The 20,975-nt window shown below is 43.6% G+C and overlaps 4 non-coding genes across 4 annotated transcripts; all 4 read right to left on the reverse strand.

Annotated features, from left to right (window-relative positions):
• Nucleotides 1-14,805: 14,805 nt before the first annotated feature.
• On the reverse strand, nucleotides 14,806-14,879 carry TRNAT-CGU (transfer RNA threonine (anticodon CGU)). The gene has a single exon. It is a non-coding gene; the product is annotated as a tRNA-Thr (tRNA).
• A 1,604-nt stretch (nucleotides 14,880-16,483) lies between these two features.
• On the reverse strand, nucleotides 16,484-16,557 carry TRNAT-CGU (transfer RNA threonine (anticodon CGU)). The gene has a single exon. It is a non-coding gene; the product is annotated as a tRNA-Thr (tRNA).
• Nucleotides 16,558-18,161: 1,604 nt separating this feature from the next.
• TRNAT-CGU (transfer RNA threonine (anticodon CGU)) lies at nucleotides 18,162-18,235 on the reverse strand. Its single transcript has one exon. It is a non-coding gene; the product is annotated as a tRNA-Thr (tRNA).
• A 1,604-nt stretch (nucleotides 18,236-19,839) lies between these two features.
• Nucleotides 19,840-19,913, reverse strand: TRNAT-CGU (transfer RNA threonine (anticodon CGU)). Its single transcript has one exon. It is a non-coding gene; the product is annotated as a tRNA-Thr (tRNA).
• Nucleotides 19,914-20,975: the final 1,062 nt, after the last annotated feature.

Here is a 20,975-nt window from a genome sequence, read left to right on the forward strand (position 1 = left end):
TTGGTTTTTAGTTAATCTATGCTTAGATAGATTTATTACCTCCATCACCCGTTTGCTTTTTTTATCTTTCGGCTGTGGAGGAGTCAATTCTCTTTTCATCTGGGAGTTCCTTTCCCCCTGATGCTTAGATCTTGTCTGTATTCCCAATCTCTCTGCAAACTGGTCACTCAAACCACTTCCCGTAGGGGTCTCATCTTCCATAGAGGATGTGGATGAGAAGGAACCGGAGCGAGAACCCACACTTTTATTTTTTCTCCTCGGAACCCTCTTCCATCTATAGACGGTTCCATTTTTGTAATCTGAAACATCTCTCTGGTATTTCTTGGTTTTTATGCCTATGATCTCCTTTTCCCATTTGGAAAAATCCTTGTCTAGATCCACATTAAGGGATGCTAGTTTTTCTTTAGAAAGACACTCTGTTAGTTTCACCTGGATGCTGTTAATCTCCAGTTCAATCTCCTTCAAAGTGCTGGCATTATGGCCAACTAACAGTTTCATGAAAGTCATGGAGCAACCATTAGACGCCTCCTTCCAATCTTTTTTAAAAATATCCTCTTTTATTTCAAAAGAGGGGAACAGTTGTACTCGCAGCCCTCTTGGGATGAGGCCCTTCTCATTGTATCGCGCCATGAATGTCATGTTCCACCAAAGTCTTGTTTTTTAATTCAGCAGTTGTTTAAGTCTGCTATCCAGTTTAGCATTCTCCTCCGTTTCAAAATTAAAAACAGGCTCTTGATTTTCACTGAAAACCTGGTTAATTTCTGTTAGCCACGCTTCTTCGCGCGCTTTATGGTCCATGTGTCCTGTGGAAGCTGCTGTGAAAGAACACAGAAATACAATTACGGAACAAGATAGGACACATGCAAACCGTTTAGTCATCATGTATTAGATATGGTTAGCCCCTCAAAAAGCATTATAGTAAACCAGAGAAACAAAGAGGGATATAGCAACTCATATCAGATGTTTGAAAGAATCACTTCAAACTAGATTAGTGAAAAAAGCGGTTATAATCTTTATTAAATACAAAAGATGCAGATTAAAATACTCCAAGAACAGTGATCCAAAGATTTCCCAGTATTAAATATAAACACAGGTAAAGAGGTAAAAACCCAGAGCAAACAAAGGGGGCAATTAGGTCAGATGGGCCACCATGAGAGGTAAAGGCAGAGTCAGCCCAGACATGTGAGGGTTAAATCCAAGTGGAATACACATGTAGACATTTGTACAGCAGATAACTTACTTACTCATGGTGAGACCTCAGCTGATCAAACGCCCCAGCACCCCAACGCGTTTCGTGATCTTCAGGGTAGTGCGACATGATGTGTGACAAGAGGGAACTATTTATATGTGCCCCAATACAAGAAGACAGGCCGGCCGCCCATTCAGGTCGCGTGCAGAGGCGGGATCTCGTCCAGGGCGTGAGTCATCGGGCAATTCCCGGAAATGACGCGGGTAACAACAGTGTCGTCACACTGTGCCCTCCCATCCCGTTTCAGGAAGCCGTCATTCAGACACGCTCAGGAGGAGGCCGCACTGCACACGTGCACCACGGGCGCGGCCATCTTTAAGAAGGGCACAGAAAAGGCCAAATATTAATAGCGATGTAGAATGAAAGTATATGTGGTAAGTAAAAAAACACAACACAATACAAGGAGGACAGCAGGTCCTTTTCTGTGCCCTTCGTAAAGATGGCTGCGCCCGTGGTGCGCGTGCGCAGTGCAGCCTCCTCCCGAGCGTGTCTGAATGACAGCTTCCTGAAACGAGATGGGCGGGCACAGTGTGACGACACTGTTGTTACCCACGTCATTTCCGGGAATTGCCCGATGACTCACGCCCTGGACGAGATCCCGCCTCTGCATGCGACCTGAATGGGCGGCCGGCTTGTCTTCTTGTATTGGGGCACATATAAATAGTTCCCTCTTGTCACACATCATGTCGCACTACCCTGAAGATCACGAAACGCGTTAGGTGCGGGGGCGTTTGGTCTGCTGAGGTCTCACCATGAGTAAGTAAGCTATCTGCTGTACAAATGTCTACATGTGTATTCCACTTGGATTTAACCCTTACATGTCTGGGCTGACTCTGCCTTTACCTCTCATGGTGACCCCTCTGACCTAATTGCCCCCTTTGTTTGCTCTGGGTTTTTACCTCTTTACTAGAGATGAGCGAACCGGTCGTGGTTCGTCTCGAGTTCGGTTCGTCGAACGGACGTCTCGTTCGAGTTCAATTCGTCGAACGTTCGTCGAACCGAACTCGAACCGCATAGGAAACAATGGCAGGCAATCACAAACACATAAAAACACCTAGAAAACACCCTCAAAGGTGTCCAAAAGGACACAACACAAACACATGGGAAATTGACAAGGACATATACTCATGCGAAAACAAAAGAGCAGGACAAGGAAAAAGAGGAGGAGACACAGATATATGAGTATATGCAAGGAAACGTCGATGCCATTACTGTGCAACTTGAGCCCTGCTCATTTTAGGATTCCAATCTGGATAAATTGCCTGAGCTTGCCACGTACGCCTTGGGGATCTTGTCGTGTCCTGCAGCCAGCGTTCTCTCGGAACCTGTCTTCAGTGCTGCTGGGGGTCTGCTGGCAGATAAGCACACATGTCTGTCCACTGACAATGTGGACATGGCTCTCAGAGGACTTTTCTTCCCCTGGCTCATCCAGGGGAGGTGAAATGCACGCGTATTTTTGAGAGTGCTTCATGCCAAGTATCTTTTTCTTTTTCAAAAGGGGGGTCAACTGATGCCAGTCAAGTGGGGTGTGTGTGGCCCAATTAGTGGCAACGAGGGAGACTGTGGTTGGAGTCCCCTCGCTGTGTTTGTAAAAGAACCAAGATGAACAAGTCATGGCTCTCAGAGGACTTTTCTTCCCCTGGCTCATCTAGGGGAGGTGAAAGGCATGCGTATTTTTGAGAGTGCTTCATGCCAAGCACCTTTTTCTTTTTCAAAAGGGGGGTCAACTGATGCCAGTCAAGTGGGGGGTGTGTGGCCCAATTAGTGGCAACGAGGGAGACTGTGGTTGGAGTCCCCTCACTGTGTTTCTAAAAGAACCAAGATGAACAAGTCATGGCTCTCAGAGGACTTTTCTTCCCCTGGCTCATCCAGGGGAGGTGAAAGGCACGCGTATTTTTGAGAGTGCTTCATGCAAAGCATCTTTTTCTTTTTCAAAAGGGGGTCAACTGATGCCAGTCAAGTGGGGTGTGTGTGGCCCAATTAGTGGTAACGAGGGAGACTGGCGTGCCAGCGCTACCACAGCAGGTCGCACACAACCTCACCGATTCCTTGAGAAACTCTGTGTGTGACAGGGTGCATTTCACCACAGATACTTGGAACATTAAGCATGGACAGGGGAGTTACATGTCGCTGACTAGGCACTGGGTAACTATGGTGAGAGATGGAGAAGAGTCTGCTGTACAAGTTTTGCCATCCCCACGAGTTGTGTGTCAATCCTTCCTCTGTATGTAGAAGTTCCTCCACTGCTTCTGCCTCCTCAACCTCGTGTGGGTCCTCCACCTTGGCCCAAACCCTGTGTGGTCAGGCCACCCGCGTTGTAACTGCACACAAGGAATCCCACACACCTCCTTACTATGCTGGCAGCAGAGCTCAACAGCATGAGGCGGTCGACTCTTTTCTTTGAAATGTCTGTGAATTGTGAGTCACACTGCTGAGGAGTTGTAGACGGTAAGCTCTGGAGAGTGAGACCGAGTTTCATCAATGGTTGTCTCCACTCAACCAGCAGCCAGGGAAGGTCGGGTGCGACAATGATGCAAACCAGTCTGCGACCCTTCTTCAGGGCAATGTGACACACATGCCTTGTATGGCTCACGTGTTGAACCTGGTTGTCCAGCAATTTTTAAAACACTATCCCGGCCTACATGGCCTTCTGCAGAGGGCACGGTGTAACGCCTGCCTGGATCGACACACTCAGATGGGCTGTAAAGGATAGGCTAGAGGCAAGCCACTCACCAAGCTGGACACCCAGAACCCTGAAACCCTTTAACCCCTATACAGTGATTTGGAATTACACAGGGCCCAAGTTGATCAATACCAGTGGAAGGCTGCAGTTCCAGAGAATAGTAGTCAGGCAGGGTCAAAAACATTAATTGATGAAGAGGAACAGAATGGGACTTAATCAGAAAACAAGCAGAGGTGAAATGCGGATCGGCCAACGAGGTACATTAACAGCAAGCAGGAAAAGTAGTCAGGTAACAAGCACACAAAATCATAAAACTGAACTGGGGGTAACAGTAACAAGAGGTTCATAGCTTTGTCTGGCAGTGGTCTGGAGACAGGAGGGGCCTAAAAAAGGGTGCGGTGTATTCCCATTGGTTGTAGCTGAATGATGGTACTTCATCTGTGAGATACCCACCACCAACATTCAGCCTGTGGTTCTGTATCTGTCAAGGTAATGCAACCCAGTGGGTGACCATAACCTGCGTCCACCTGCGCCGCTGGCATCGACTCCTTTCCCATCATCAGCACTATGCACGAAAGGAACACGTTGTCACCTGGCGACCGGAGTACAAATTGATTGAGTGGACTACGTTGGTGACTTAACAGCCGTGTGCGTCAATGATGCAAACCTGTCTGCGGCCCTTCGGCAGGGCAAAATGACACACGTGCCTTGTATGGCTCACGTGTTGAATCTGATTCTCTAGCAATTTTTAAAATACCATCCCAGCCTACATGGCCTTGTGCAGCGGGCACGCTGCTATGTGCTCACTTTCATCCTTCACACCCAGCAGCTCAACAACTTTCATCGCTCCTGAAGTCTTAAGGTCTGGCGGTTAAACGCCGGAAATGTGATGTTCCGACACGCAGAAATTGGAATCTGCACATGTTGCAGCGTCTTTGGCAGCACCGCAGAGCCCTGCTGAAATACGGTCTGACGTATACCCTGGGCTAACTTGATCCAGAGGTGGTGCAGATCACGCTGCTGGAGTGGTGTCAGATCAAGGACCTATGCACCCTTCTACACAGTTTACAAATGTCGACGAAGATGTTTAGCACTGGCGATGCCATTCTCAGCGTGACAATTCTGGTCATCTACAAGATGGAGCACACTGTAAGCATTATTCGCAGTCAGGTGTTGGTCAAAGAGGAAGGGGAGGAAGTACAGGAGGAGTCATATGCAGAAGGGATAATAAGATCTACAAGGTCCAGATGGTGAGCAGCACCTAGGCGGCAGTCATGGTGGGGGAGAGGGATTAACAAGGGCGCATAGGATCAGCAAAAATTGTTGAGGAAGGTGCAGGAGCCCATGAAGAAATGGAGGACGAACTGGTGATGGGCATAGAAGACTCAGCAGATGAGTGAGAGCTTGCTCACATTTCGGTTGTACGAGGTTGGGGGGAGAGGGCAGAGGAAGGAGGCACGATTCTCACCTCTCTGCCACCAACACAGCAAGGACTTGGTCCTCCTGGATGCACAAGACACATGAGCGCCTTCTTGCTGCACTACCTACAACATGACCCTCGGATTGTACGAAATCGAAGTAATGCTAGCTACTGGGTTGCCACACTGTTAGATCCCTGGTACAAGATAAAATTTGGCGAAATAATTCCTGCCATAGAAAGGGACGCACGTATACAGGATTATCTGCAGAAGGTGATACGGATTCTTAGATCTGCTTTTCCAGTAAACACCAGTGCTGCACAGAGTGAATCTCAACGCTTTGTCATGGATAGGAGGAAATGGTCTTTTACTTGTCCACATCTGAGGGACCGAGGGCTGTCTGCTGTGCTGAGATGGCATTGAGTACGGTGTCCCTGCAGAGTTGCACTTTTGGTCATATATCAAATGAGTTGAAAAAGGACAGATGCTGGTGGAAAGGGGAACAGTTGTGTTGGAAAGGGGAAAAAAGTTTTTGTCCGTGGGTTTGGTGGTTAAGCAAAAGTAACATTTGATGAAGAAACACCATCTGTTACGGTGGGACTGGCAGATTTGGATAAGGCGGTATATACTATGTTACCGCTATATAACGAAAATTAATAAGAAAAGAAAGAGAAAGGTATATATCCCCATCAGCAGTCAATGTCCACCGTGCTCCCAGATGGAAAAGGAGAGGTTGGCAACTGGAAGGTTAGGTGGAGGATACAGATCTGTGTGGCTATGAAACTAATAGTTGCCTGAACCGAGTTAGACGCCACTGGGATCTGGAGACTGGGAGCCCTGTTAGCGTCACAGGGTCCACACGCCCACCCAGCCCAGGAACTCCCTGTTAACATCACAGGGGCCATTGAGTACGCTAACCGTGTGCATTGGGGCCACACCTGTGGACAGCAGGCACATCAGCAGCAGCAGGCCTGTTAATGCCACTGGGCTGCACAAGCAGGACTTGTAGTACAGGAGCTGGTCTTAACTGTTCTGCGTTACCAACTGTGGTGGCGGCCTTCATCGACGCTCTATCCCTGCCTACCTCTGGACTAAAGCCGCAATGGGTTCAACACATGGAGGTGTGCTCTTTCGGAGCATAATAGAAGACTGCGTACCTCCTTGTTGGCTCCATCCCGTTTTATAACCTGGGTCCGCCCCAAACCAGGGTGGACCACAATGCACCTCCTGAAGACAAAAGCAGAGTGACACATCATGAGTGGCATAACTAGCGTCCTATTTGGAACCGCAACCTAAATAATGACCTCATGGCTGCCACGACACAAACACCTCACCAGTCATCGTCTGACCATCAATAATGAGGTGACAAGTCATAGGCCCAGGCCTCTGCAAGCCATTTGGGAGTGGCCTGGCCACATCGTCAGGACACCTGATGCCCTGTGGTCTATATGGGCCCCCCACATCAGGGGCAGTGCCAAAGAGTTCATTACCGGACCTAGTCTCTGATGCAGTAAGTGCCTGAGCATGCTCAGTAGCATGAAATACAGTCTCCAAAAAAAGACTATCAGCTTTAGCATGGTGTCTAGGCACAACACAGGACTTAGACCCGGCACGGAGTGCAAGTACCTGTGCAAAGAGGCTTTTCGCACTAAGTATGGGAGCATGCGCTGTATCCCGAAATGAAGACTTAGCCTCAGGAATGGCACAGTCAGGATGAGCATACTCACTAGGCGAAACACTGGAGTTAGGCTGCGGCTGGGGTAAATTGGCACACGCATGCGCACTAGCTGCCTCTCCACACTTGGACGTGGAGGAGAAATTGCTCTTCGGGTGTGGACTTGGAGATGCTGTCTATGAACAGAAGGAAAAGATAAAGGAAGCCTCACTTTCTATCTCTCCGAATGATCAAATGCAGCAAGGAATTCCCTGAGTTTGCTATAAAATTAGCGTAGCAAAATGTGCATGAGGGTGTCAAGCAGAGGTGCTGCAAATAGATTTGCACCAGTGGGACACTAATGGAAGTCCAACAGTCACTTCTTGTATGCCACTAAATGGCAGCATTTTTTGCTATCATTATAGCTTATTAAAAACAGAGCAGGAGGGTGTCCTGCACAGGTGCTAGAAATAGCTTGGCACCAGTGGGACAATAATGAAATACAACAGCCAGTTCTTGTATGCCACTAAATGGCAGCATTTTTTGCTATCATTATAGCTTATTAAAAACAGAGCAGGAGGGTGTCCTGCACAGGTGCTAGAAATAGCTTGGCACCAGTGGGGCACTAATGGAGTACAACAGCCAGTTCTTGTATGCCACTAAATGGCAGCATTTTTTGCTATCATTATAGCTTATTAAAAACAGAGCAGGAGGTTGTCCTGCACAAGTGCTAGAAATAGCTTGGCACCAGTGGGACAATAATGAAATACAACAGCCAGTTCTTGAATGGCACTAAATGGCAGCATTTTTTGCTATCATTATAGCTTATTAAAAACAGAGCAGGAGGGTGTTATGCAGAGGTGCTGCACATAGATTTGCACCAGTGGGGCACTAATGGAGTACAACAGCCACTTCTTGTATGCCACTAAGTTTACTCAATTTTTTCTATTATAATGTCTTAGTAACAATGAGTTTGAGTGTGCAATGCAGGAAGACACGCTGCAAATATCTTTGCACTAGTGGGACAATACAGAAGTCCAACAGCCACTTTTATGATGCCACTAAGTTCACTCAGTGTTTGCTAGTATAATGGCTTAGTAACAATGAGTTTGAGTGTGCAATGCAGGTAGACGTGCTGCAAATATCTTTGCACTAGTGGGACAATACAGAAGTCCAACAGCCACGTTTAGGATGCCACTAAGTTCACTCAGTGTTTGCTAGTATAATGGCTTAGTAACAATGAGTTTGAGTGTGCAAAGGGCAGGAGGGTAAAGTGGCAGGGTTGTGGGTCTCTGGGTAGAGGAAAGGAAGCCTGCCTTTCTATCTCTCCTATTGGGGAAATGCAGCGAGGAAATCCCTGACCTTAGCTACACAGACGCTGTCATCTTGTGTAGCTGTTAAACTCTGTTTTCACGGACCTGTCACCTATGGCTCTGACCCTGCCAGTATTAGCCCTTAAAAGGACTGATAGAAAGTGCTATCCCTATTCTGTACAGCACTGTGTATAGAGCGTACACAGCAGTATCGGAGATAGGCGCTGCGCCAGCGGTGACTGACACCAAGGACGCAGAAGAGGTAATGGCGTCCGGACGGGCAGATACTCGTTTTTGTAATGCAGGGACATGTGACATGGACATCCTATCACACATGCCGTTGCTTCTCTGGCTAAAAGTCCACTAGCACTTGTGTGTGTCTGGGATTGGCTAATATGCTGGCCCGCCCCACAATACGCGCGCGCTTAGGGAAGGAAGACAAGGGAAAATAAAATGGCCATTATCCATACAGCAGTGATCTCAATGCGTTGTTCCCGCACACTATACACTGAAATTTCATAAAAGTGTGAGTCACAGAGTGACTTACACTATTACAGCGGAAAGCCAGCTAGTAATTAGCTGGTCTTTTTGCTGCTAGAACCGTTCTCAAATGTATCTAGAACTATCGAGCTTTAGCAAATAGCTCGAGTTCTAGTTCTATCTAGAACAGCCCCCAAAATCACTCGAGCCGCGAACTGTAGAACCTCGAACCGCGAACCGCGCTCAACTCTACTCTTTACCTGTGTTTATATTTAATACTGTGAAATCTTTGGATCACTGTTCTTGGTGTATTTTAATCTGCATCTTTTGTATTTAATAAAGTTTATAACCGATTTTTTCACTGATTCAGTTTGAAGTGATTCTTTCAAATATCTGATATGAGTTGCTATATCCCTCTTTGTCTCTCTGGTTTACTATAAGTTTCCTCAGTGTTTGCTATTATAATGGCTTAGTAACAATGAGTTTGAGGGTGCAATGCAGAGGTGCTGGAAATAGCTTGGCACCAGTGGGACACTAATGAAGTCCAACAGCCACTTTTAGGATGCCACTAAGTTTCCTCAGTGTTTGCTATTATAATGGCTTGATAAAAATGATTTTGAGGGTGCAGTGCAGAGGTGCTGGAAATAGCATCTCCAGATTTGAAAATCTTAATTATCTTTTTCAGCCCAAGTGGTGAATATTTCAAGCATTATCTGTTCAAGCAAGCTGTTATCAAACTTTTTTAACAGGGTTAGATGTGTGGAAGTATTTCAATCTGGCAAAGGAAAATGCACTGTTGTCATTTGACATGCTTGATGCCATCCTACATTGGGTGACATCTTCTTCCTTTTGAACACTTATACATAACAGATTTAGAATCTCTTCATTTCACTATCTTAGGGATATGATAAAGGCAAGTTTGACTTTAGTCTTCTTACTATGAAAGTCCCAGTTAAGGAAAAAAACTTCCATACTGAGACTATGAAAAGAAGGCACTGCTGAAATTTGAACTCATGATCCCTTTTTACGAGACATGCGCTTTAACCCACTAAGCCACAGCACCACTTTGCCTCATGGTAAAAAAAGCAGCTTCCAGTAGAGTGGCCCTCACATCCTGTCCTTCAGTGTCCTCTAATGTCTAGAGACAGACTAATGAAAATTCATTCTGTGGTAAACCTTTTTTTAGGGCTTCAATAGTGACACAAAATATAATGTTTATTAAATTACTGGTATTAAAACCCTGAGCTTTGGTTCATTTCTGATACAGTTTGAGCTTGTCTAACTCTTGACATTATCCACTGTCGGAGATGAGATAAGGCACACTTTGCCAGAAGCTGATACACAAACTTTAGTGAAATTGCACAGACTTGTCAAATTCCTCATCAGATCACATTACCTAGCTTCAGTCTCTTCCTGTAGACGAGGTGCTGAGAGGTTAAGGTGAACATGCATGGGTATGAATCCCATATTCGATGTAAATTTCATCTCCAGATTTGAAAATCTTAATTATCTTTTTCAGCCCAAGTGGTGAATATTTCAAGCATTATCTGTTCAAGAAAGCTGTTATCAAACTTTTTTAACAGGGTTAGATGTGTGGAAGTATTTCAATCTGGCAAAGGAAAATGCACTGTTGTCATTTGACATGCTTGATGCCATCCTACATTGGGTGACATCTTCTTCCTTTCCAATACTTATACATAACAGATTTAGAATCTCTTCATTTCACTATCTTAGGGATATGATAAAGGCAAGTTTGACTTTAGTCTTCTTACTATGATAGTCCCAGTTAAGGAAAAAAACTTCCATACTGAGACTATGAAAAGAAGGCACTGCTGAAATTTGAACTCAGGATCCCCTTTTACGAGCCAGGCACTTTAACCCACTAAGCCACAGCACCACTTTGCCTCATGATAAAATAAAAAGCAGCTTCCAGTAGAGTGGCCCCCACATCATGTCCTTCAGTGTCCTCTAATGTCTAGAGACAGACTAATGAAAATTCATTATGTGGTAAACCATTTTTTAGGGCTTCAATAGTGACACAAAATATAATGTTTATTAAATTACTGGTATTAAAACCCTGAGCTTTGGTTCATTTCTGATACAGTTTGAGCTAGTCTAACTCTTGACATTATCCACTGTCGGAGATGAGATAAGGCACACTTTGCCAAAAGCTGATACACAAACTTTAGTGAAATTGCACAGACTTGTCAAATTCCTCATCAGATCACATTACCTAGTTTCAGTCTCTTCCTGTAGACGAGGTGCTGAGAGGTTAAGGTGAACATGCATGGGTATGAATCCCATACTCGATGTAAATTTCATCTCCAGATTTGAAAATCTTAATTATCTTTTTCAGCCCAAGTGGTGAATATTTCAAGCATTATCTGTTCAAGAAAGCTGTTATCAAACTTTTTTAACAGGGTTAGATGTGTGGAAGTATTTCAATCTGGCAAAGGAAAATGCACTGTTGTAATTTGACATGCTTGATGCCATCCTACATTGGGTGACATCTTCTTCCTTTCATACACTTATACATAACAGATTTAGAATCTCTTCATTTCACTATCTTAGGCCCCCTTCACACGTCCGTGAAAAACACGCACGTGTGTTACGGGCCGTTTTTCGGGTCCGTGTCCCGTTTTTGTGTCCGTTTTTATGGTCCGTGTGGCACCTGTGTGAATTGCGTATGCTAGCCGTGTTTGTGTGCAGAACGTCCGTGTGTGCGTGTGGAATTAACGTGTGTGTGTACGTGTAATGTCCGTGTGTAATGTCCGTGTGTGTGATGCACAATGTCGTTTATAAATGTCGGCTGACAGCAGACAGAGTTGCGCGATGAGAATGAACTCGGGTGAACTTCACCCGACTTCATCCTCATACCGCGGCTCTGTCTGTGTCGAGTACTGATTAGCGGTCACCTGTGAAGGATTCACCGGTGACCGCTAATCCCCCGAGTGACTGAAGTGTCCCCCCCTCTCTCATACTCACCGATCCCCGATCACCGGCGCTGCACGGCATTCACACTGCTGCGGCGGCTTTTACTATTTTGAAAAAGCCGGCCGCTCATTAAACAATCTCCTATTCCCTGCTTTCCCCGCCCACCGGTGCCTATGATTGGTTACAGTGAGACACGCCCCCACGCTGAGTGACAGGTGTCACACTGCACCCAATCACAGCAGCCGGTGGGCGTGTCTATACTGTGCAGTGAAATAAATAAATAAATAATTAAAAAAAAACGGCGTGCGGTTCCCCCCAATTTTAATGCCAGCCAGATAAAGCCATACGGCTGAAGGCTGGTATTCTCAGGATGGGGAGCTCCACGTTACGGGGAGCCCCCCACCCTAACAATATCAGTCAGCAGCCGCCCAGAATTGCCGCATACATTATATGCGACAGTTCTGGGGCTGTACCCGGCTCTTCCCGATTTGCCCTGGTGCTTTGGCAAATCGGGGTAATAAGGAGTTATTGGCAGCCCATAGCTGCCAATAAGTCCTAGATTAATCATGTCAGGCGTCTATGAGACACCCTCCATGATTAATCTGTAAGTGACAGTAAATAAACACACACACACCAGAAAAAATCCTTTATTAGAAATAAAAACACACACACATTCCCTGGTTCACCACTTTAATCATCCCCGAGAAAGCCCTCCATGTCCGGCGTCATCCAGGATGCTCCAGCGTCGCTGCATGGAGGTGACAGGAGCTGCAGAAGACACCGCCGCTCCGGTCACCTCCACGCAGCTAGTGAAGACAGCCGTGCGATCAGCTGAGCTGTCACAGAGGTTACCCGCTGTCACTGGATCCAGTGACAGCGGGTAACCTCACTGACAGCTCAGGCTGATCGCGCGGCTGTCTTCATTAGCTACGTGGAGGTGACCGGAGCGGCGGTGTCTTCTGCAGCTCCTGTCACCTCCATGCAGCAGCGCTGGATGCGACGCTGGAGCATCCTGGATGACGCCGGACATGGAGGGCTTTTTCGGGGATGATTAAAGTGGTGAACCAGGGAATGTGTGTGTGTTTGTATTTCTAATAAAGGATTTTTTCTGGTGTGTGTGTGTTTATTTACTGTCACTTACAGATTAATCATGGAGGGTGTCTCATAGACGCCTGACATGATTAATCTAGGACTTATTGGCAGCTATGGGCTGCCAATAACTCCTTATTACCCCGATTTGCCAAAGCACCAGGGCAAATCGGGAAGAGCCGGGTACAGCCCCAGAACTGTCGCATATAATGTATGCGGCAATTCTGGGCGGCTGCTGACTGATATTGTTAGGGTGGGGGGCTCCCCATAACGTGGAGCTCCCCATCCTGAGAATACCAGCCTTCAGCCGTATGGCTTTATCTGGCTGGCATTAAAATTGGGGGGAACCGCACGCCGTTTTTTTTTAATTATTTATTTATTTATTTCACTGCACAGTATAGACACGCCCACCGGCTGCTGTGATTGGGTGCAGTGTGACACCTGTCACTCAGCGTGGGGGCGTGTCTCACTGTAACCAATCATAGGCGCCGGTGGGCGGGGAAAGCAGGGAATAGGAGATTGTTTAATGGGCGGCCGGCTTTTTCAAAATAGTAAAAGCCGCCGCAGCAGTGTGAATGCCGTGCAGCGCTGCGCCGGAGATCGGGGAACGGTAAGTATGAGAGAGGGGGGGAAACTGACCGACAGACTGTGAGAGAGGGACAGACAGACAGAGAGACCGACAGAGAGACTGACCGACGGACTCAGGGAGATTGACGGACATACACAGAAATAGAAAGAATAGCCGACATCACTAGAAATAAAAACACCAAACGGACACGGACTATAGGTAGATGCATACGTGTTTACTAACATGTGTGCACATACCCATAGACTTTCATTGTGTCCACGTGTGTGTGCTCCGTGCAGATAACGGACATGCATCCGTGCCAAACGCAAACACATACGGATCACGGACACGCACACACGGACATAATGAAATAACGGACGTGTGACCACAATCATAGATTAACATTGGTGCACGTTTGGCCGTGTCTCCGGTATATACGGAAACGGACCAAACACGCACGTGTATCACGGACGTGTGAAGGGGGCCTTAGGCATATGATAAAGGCAAGTTTGACTTTAGTCTTCTTACTATGAAAGTCCCAGTTAAGGAAAAAAACTTCCATACTGAGACTATGAAAAGAAGGCACTGCTGAAATTTGAACTCAGGATCCCCTTTTACGAGACAGGCGCTTTAACCCACTAAGCCACAGCACCACTTTGCCTCATGATAAAATAAAAAGCAGCTTCCAGTAGAGTGGCCCTCACATCATGTCCTTCAGTGTCCTCTAATGTCTAGAGACAGACTAATGAAAATTCATTCTGTGGTAAACCATTTTTTAGGGCTTCAATAGTGACACAAAATATAATGTTTATTAAATTACTGGTATTAAAACCCTGAGCTTTGGTTCATTTCTGATACAGTTTGAGCTAGTCTAACTCTTGACATTATCCACTGTCGGAGATGAGATAAGGCTCACTTTGCCAGAAGCTGATACACAAACTTTAGTGAAATTGCACAGACTTGTCAAATTCCTCATCAGATCACATTACCTAGTTTCAGTCTCTTCCTGTAGACGAGGTGCTGAGAGGTTAAGGTGAACATGCATGGGTATGAATCCCATATTCGATGTAAATTTCATCTCCAGATTTGAAAATCTTAATTATCTTTTTCAGCCCAAGTGGTTAATATTTCAAGCATTATCTGTTCAAGAAAGCTGTTTTCAAACTTTTTTAACAGGGTTAGATGTGTGGAAGTATTTCAATCTGGCAAAGGAAAATACACTGTTGTCATTTGACATGCTTGATGCCATCCTACATTGGGTGACATCTTCTTCCTTTCCAACACTTATACATAACAGATTTAGAATCTTTTCATTGCACTATCTTAGGGATATGAGAAAGGCAAGTTTGACTTTAGTCTTCTTACTATGAAAGTCCCAGTTATGGATAGAAACTTCCATACTGAGACGATGAAAAGAAGGCACTGCTGAGATTTGAACTCAGGATCTCCTGTTTACGAGACAGGCGCTTTAACCCACTAAGCCACTGCACCACTTTGCCTCATGATAGAAAAAAAAAAAGCAGCTTCCAGTAGAGTGGCCCTCACATCATGTCCTTCAGTGTCCTCTAATGTCTAGAGACAGACTAATGAAAATTCATTCTGTGGTAAACCATTTTTTAGGGCTTCAATAGTGACACAAAATATAATGTTTATTAAATTACTGGTATCAAAACCCTGAGCTTTGGTTCATTTCTGATACAGTTTGAGCTAGTCTAACTCTTGACATTATCCACTGTCGGAGATGAGATAAGGCACACTTTGCCAGAAGCTGATACACAAACTTTAGTGAAATTGCACAGACTTGTCAAATTCCTCATCAGATCACATTACCTAGTTTCAGTCTCTTCCTGTAGACGAGGTGCTGAGAGGTTAAGGTGAACATGCATGGGTATGAATCCCATACTCGATGTAAATTTCATCTCCAGATTTGAAAATCTTAATTATCTTTTTCAGCCCAAGTGGTGAATATTTCAAGCATTATCTGTTCAAGAAAGCTGTTATCAAACTTTTTTAACAGGGTTAGATGTGTGGAAGTATTTCAATCTGGCAAAGGAAAATGCACTGTTGTCATTTGACATGCCTGATGCCATCCTACATTGGGTGACATCTTCTTCCTTTTGAAAACGTATACATAACAGATTTAGAATCTCTTCATTTCATTATCTTAGGGATATGATAAAGGCAAGTTTGACTTTAGTCTTCTTACTATGAAAGTCCCAGTTAAGGAAAAAAACTTCCATACTGAGACTATGAAAAGAAGGCACTGCTGAAATTTGAACTCAGGATCCCCTTTTACGAGACAGGCGCTTTAACCCACTAAGCCACAGCACCACTTTGCCTCATGATAAAATAAAAAGCAGCTTCCAGTAGAGTGGCCCTCACATCATGTCCTTCAGTGTCCTCTAATGTCTAGAGACAGACTAATGAAAATTCATTCTGTGGTAAACCATTTTTTAGGGCTTCAATAGTGACACAAAATATAATGTTTATTAAATTACTGGTATTAAAACCCTGAGCTTTGGTTCATTTCTGATACAGTTTGAGCTAGTCTAACTCTTGACATTATCCACTGTCGGAGATGAGATAAGGCTCACTTTGCCAGAAGCTGATACACAAACTTTAGTGAAATTGCACAGACTTGTCAAATTCCTCATCAGATCACATTACCTAGTTTCAGTCTCTTCCTGTAGACGAGGTGCTGAGAGGTTAAGGTGAACATGCATGGGTATGAATCCCATATTCGATGTAAATTTCATCTCCAGATTTGAAAATCTTAATTATCTTTTTCAGCCCAAGTGGTTAATATTTCAAGCATTATCTGTTCAAGAAAGCTGTTATCAAACTTTTTTAACAGGGTTAGATGTGTGGAAGTATTTCAATCTGGCAAAGGAAAATGCACTGTTGTCATTTGACATGCTTGATGCCATCCTACATTGGGTGACATCTTCTTCCTTTCCAACACTTATACATAACAGATTTAGAATCTTTTCATTGCACTATCTTAGGGATATGAGAAAGGCAAGTTTGACTTTAGTCTTCTTACTATGAAAGTCCCAGTTATGGATAGAAACTTCCATACTGAGACGATGAAAAGAAGGCACTGCTGAGATTTGAACTCAGGATCTCCTGTTTACGAGACAGGCGCTTTAACCCACTAAGCCACTGCACCACTTTGCCTCATGATAGAAAAAAAAAAAGCAGCTTCCAGTAGAGTGGCCCTCACATCATGTCCTTCAGTGTCCTCTAATGTCTAGAGACAGACTAATGAAAATTCATTCTGTGGTAAACCATTTTTTAGGGCTTCAATAGTGACACAAAATATAATGTTTATTAAATTACTGGTATCAAAACCCTGAGCTTTGGTTCATTTCTGATACAGTTTGAGCTAGTCTAACTCTTGACATTATCCACTGTCGGAGATGAGATAAGGCACACTTTGCCAGAAGCTGATACACAAACTTTAGTGAAATTGCACAGACTTGTCAAATTCCTCATCAGATCACATTACCTAGTTTCAGTCTCTTCCTGTAGACGAGGTGCTGAGAGGTTAAGGTGAACATGCATGGGTATGAATCCCATACTCGATGTAAATTTCATCTCCAGATTTGAAAATCTTAATTATCTTTTTCAGCCCAAGTGGTGAATATTTCAAGCATTATCTGTTCAAGAAAGCTGTTATCAAACTTTTTTAACAGGGTTAGATGTGTGGAAGTATTTCAATCTGGCAAAGGAAAATGCACTGTTGTCATTTGACATGCCTGATGCCATCCTACATTGGGTGACATCTTCTTCCTTTTGAAAACGTATACATAACAGATTTAGAATCTCTTCATTTCATTATCTTAGGGATATGATAAAGGCAAGTTTGACTTTAGTCTTCTTACTATGAAAGTCCCAGTTAAGGAAAAAAACTTCCATACTGAGACTATGAAAAGAAGGCACTGCTGAAATTTGAACTCAGGATCCCCTTTTACGAGACAGGCGCTTTAACCCACTAAGCCACAGCACCACTTTGCCTCATGATAAAATAAAAAGCAGCTTCCAGTAGAGTGGCCCTCACATCATGTCCTTCAGTGTCCTCTAATGTCTAGAGACAGACTAATGAAAATTCATTCTGTGGTAAACCATTTTTTAGGGCTTCAATAGTGACACAAAATATAATGTTTATTAAATTACTGGTATTAAAACCCTGAGCTTTGGTTCATTTCTGATACAGTTTGAGCTAGTCTAACTCTTGACATTATCCACTGTCGGAGATGAGATAAGGCTCACTTTGCCAGAAGCTGATACACAAACTTTAGTGAAATTGCACAGACTTGTCAAATTCCTCATCAGATCACATTACCTAGTTTCAGTCTCTTCCTGTAGACGAGGTGCTGAGAGGTTAAGGTGAACATGCATGGGTATGAATCCCATATTCGATGTAAATTTCATCTCCAGATTTGAAAATCTTAATTATCTTTTTCAGCCCAAGTGGTTAATATTTCAAGCATTATCTGTTCAAGAAAGCTGTTATCAAACTTTTTTAACAGGGTTAGATGTGTGGAAGTATTTCAATCTGGCAAAGGAAAATGCACTGTTGTCATTTGACATGCTTGATGCCATCCTACATTGGGTGACATCTTCTTCCTTTCCAACACTTATACATAACAGATTTAGAATCTTTTCATTGCACTATCTTAGGGATATGAGAAAGGCAAGTTTGACTTTAGTCTTCTTACTATGAAAGTCCCAGTTATGGATAGAAACTTCCATACTGAGACGATGAAAAGAAGGCACTGCTGAGATTTGAACTCAGGATCTCCTGTTTACGAGACAGGCGCTTTAACCCACTAAGCCACTGCACCACTTTGCCTCATGATAGAAAAAAAAAAAGCAGCTTCCAGTAGAGTGGCCCTCACATCATGTCCTTCAGTGTCCTCTAATGTCTAGAGACAGACTAATGAAAATTCATTCTGTGGTAAACCATTTTTTAGGGCTTCAATAGTGACACAAAATATAATGTTTATTAAATTACTGGTATCAAAACCCTGAGCTTTGGTTCATTTCTGATACAGTTTGAGCTAGTCTAACTCTTGACATTATCCACTGTCGGAGATGAGATAAGGCACACTTTGCCAGAAGCTGATACACAAACTTTAGTGAAATTGCACAGACTTGTCAAATTCCTCATCAGATCACATTACCTAGTTTCAGTCTCTTCCTGTAGACGAGGTGCTGAGAGGTTAAGGTGAACATGCATGGGTATGAATCCCATACTCGATGTAAATTTCATCTCCAGATTTGAAAATCTTAATTATCTTTTTCAGCCCAAGTGGTGAATATTTCAAGCATTATCTGTTCAAGAAAGCTGTTATCAAACTTTTTTAACAGGGTTAGATGTGTGGAAGTATTTCAATCTGGCAAAGGAAAATGCACTGTTGTCATTTGACATGCCTGATGCCATCCTACATTGGGTGACATCTTCTTCCTTTTGAAAACGTATACATAACAGATTTAGAATCTCTTCATTTCATTATCTTAGGGATATGATAAAGGCAAGTTTGACTTTAGTCTTCTTACTATGAAAGTCCCAGTTAAGGAAAAAAACTTCCATACTGAGACTATGAAAAGAAGGCACTGCTGAAATTTGAACTCAGGATCCCCTTTTACGAGACAGGCGCTTTAACCCACTAAGCCACAGCACCACTTTGCCTCATGATAAAATAAAAAGCAGCTTCCAGTAGAGTGGCCCTCACATCATGTCCTTCAGTGTCCTCTAATGTCTAGAGACAGACTAATGAAAATTCATTCTGTGGTAAACCATTTTTTAGGGCTTCAATAGTGACACAAAATATAATGTTTATTAAATTACTGGTATCAAAACCCTGAGCTTTGGTTCATTTCTGATACAGTTTGAGCTAGTCTAACTCTTGACATTATCCACTGTCGGAGATGAGATAAGGCACACTTTGCCAGAAGCTGATACACAAACTTTAGTGAAATTGCAAAGACTTGTCAAATTCCTCATCAGATCACATTACCTAGTTTCAGTCTCTTCCTGTAGACGAGGTGCTGAGAGGTTAAGGTGAACATGCATGGGTATGAATCCCATACTCGATGTAAATTTCATCTCCAGATTTGAAAATCTTAATTATCTTTTTCAGCCCAAGTGGTTAATATTTCAAGCATTATCTGTTCAAGAAAGCTGTTATCAAACTTTTTTAACAGGGTTAGATGTGTGGAAGTATTTCAATCTGGCAAAGGAAAATGCACTGTTGTCATTTGACATGCTTGATGCCATCCTACATTGGGTGACATCTTCTTCCTTTCCAACACTTATACATAACAGATTTAGAATCTTTTCATTGCACTATCTTAGGGATATGAGAAAGGCAAGTTTGACTTTAGTCTTCTTACTATGAAAGTCCCAGTTATGGATAGAAACTTCCATACTGAGACGATGAAAAGAAGGCACTGCTGAGATTTGAACTCAGGATCTCCTGTTTACGAGACAGGCGCTTTAACCCACTAAGCCACTGCACCACTTTGCCTCATGATAGAAAAAAAAAAAGCAGCTTCCAGTAGAGTGGCCCTCACATCATGTCCTTCAGTGTCCTCTAATGTCTAGAGACAGACTAATGAAAATTCATTCTGTGGTAAACCATTTTTTAGGGCTTCAATAGTGACACAAAATATAATGTTTATTAAATTACTGGTATCAAAACCCTGAGCTTTGGTTCATTTCTGATACAGTTTGAGCTAGTCTAACTCTTGACATTATCCACTGTCGGAGATGAGATAAGGCACACTTTGCCAGAAGCTGATACACAAACTTTAGTGAAATTGCACAGACTTGTCAAATTCCTCATCAGATCACATTACCTAGTTTCAGTCTCTTCCTGTAGACGAGGTGCTGAGAGGTTAAGGTGAACATGCATGGGTATGAATCCCATACTCGATGTAAATTTCATCTCCAGATTTGAAAATCTTAATTATCTTTTTCAGCCCAAGTGGTGAATATTTCAAGCATTATCTGTTCAAGAAAGCTGTTATCAAACTTTTTTAACAGGGTTAGATGTGTGGAAGTATTTCAATCTGGCAAAGGAAAATGCACTGTTGTCATTTGACATGCCTGATGCCATCCTACATTGGGTGACATCTTCTTCCTTTTGAAAACGTATACATAACAGATTTAGAATCTCTTCATTTCATTATCTTAGGGATATGATAAAGGCAAGTTTGACTTTAGTCTTCTTACTATGAAAGTCCCAGTTAAGGAAAAAAACTTCCATACTGAGACTATGAAAAGAAGGCACTGCTGAAATTTGAACTCAGGATCCCCTTTTACGAGACAGGCGCTTTAACCCACTAAGCCACAGCACCACTTTGCCTCATGATAAAATAAAAAGCAGCTTCCAGTAGAGTGGCCCTCACATCATGTCCTTCAGTGTCCTCTAATGTCTAGAGACAGACTAATGAAAATTCATTCTGTGGTAAACCATTTTTTAGGGCTTCAATAGTGACACAAAATATAATGTTTATTAAATTACTGGTATCAAAACCCTGAGCTTTGGTTCATTTCTGATACAGTTTGAGCTAGTCTAA

This window comes from Anomaloglossus baeobatrachus, chromosome 7, assembly GCF_048569485.1.
Source record: "Anomaloglossus baeobatrachus isolate aAnoBae1 chromosome 7, aAnoBae1.hap1, whole genome shotgun sequence".
NCBI classification, from domain to species: Eukaryota; Metazoa; Chordata; class Amphibia; order Anura; family Aromobatidae; genus Anomaloglossus; species Anomaloglossus baeobatrachus.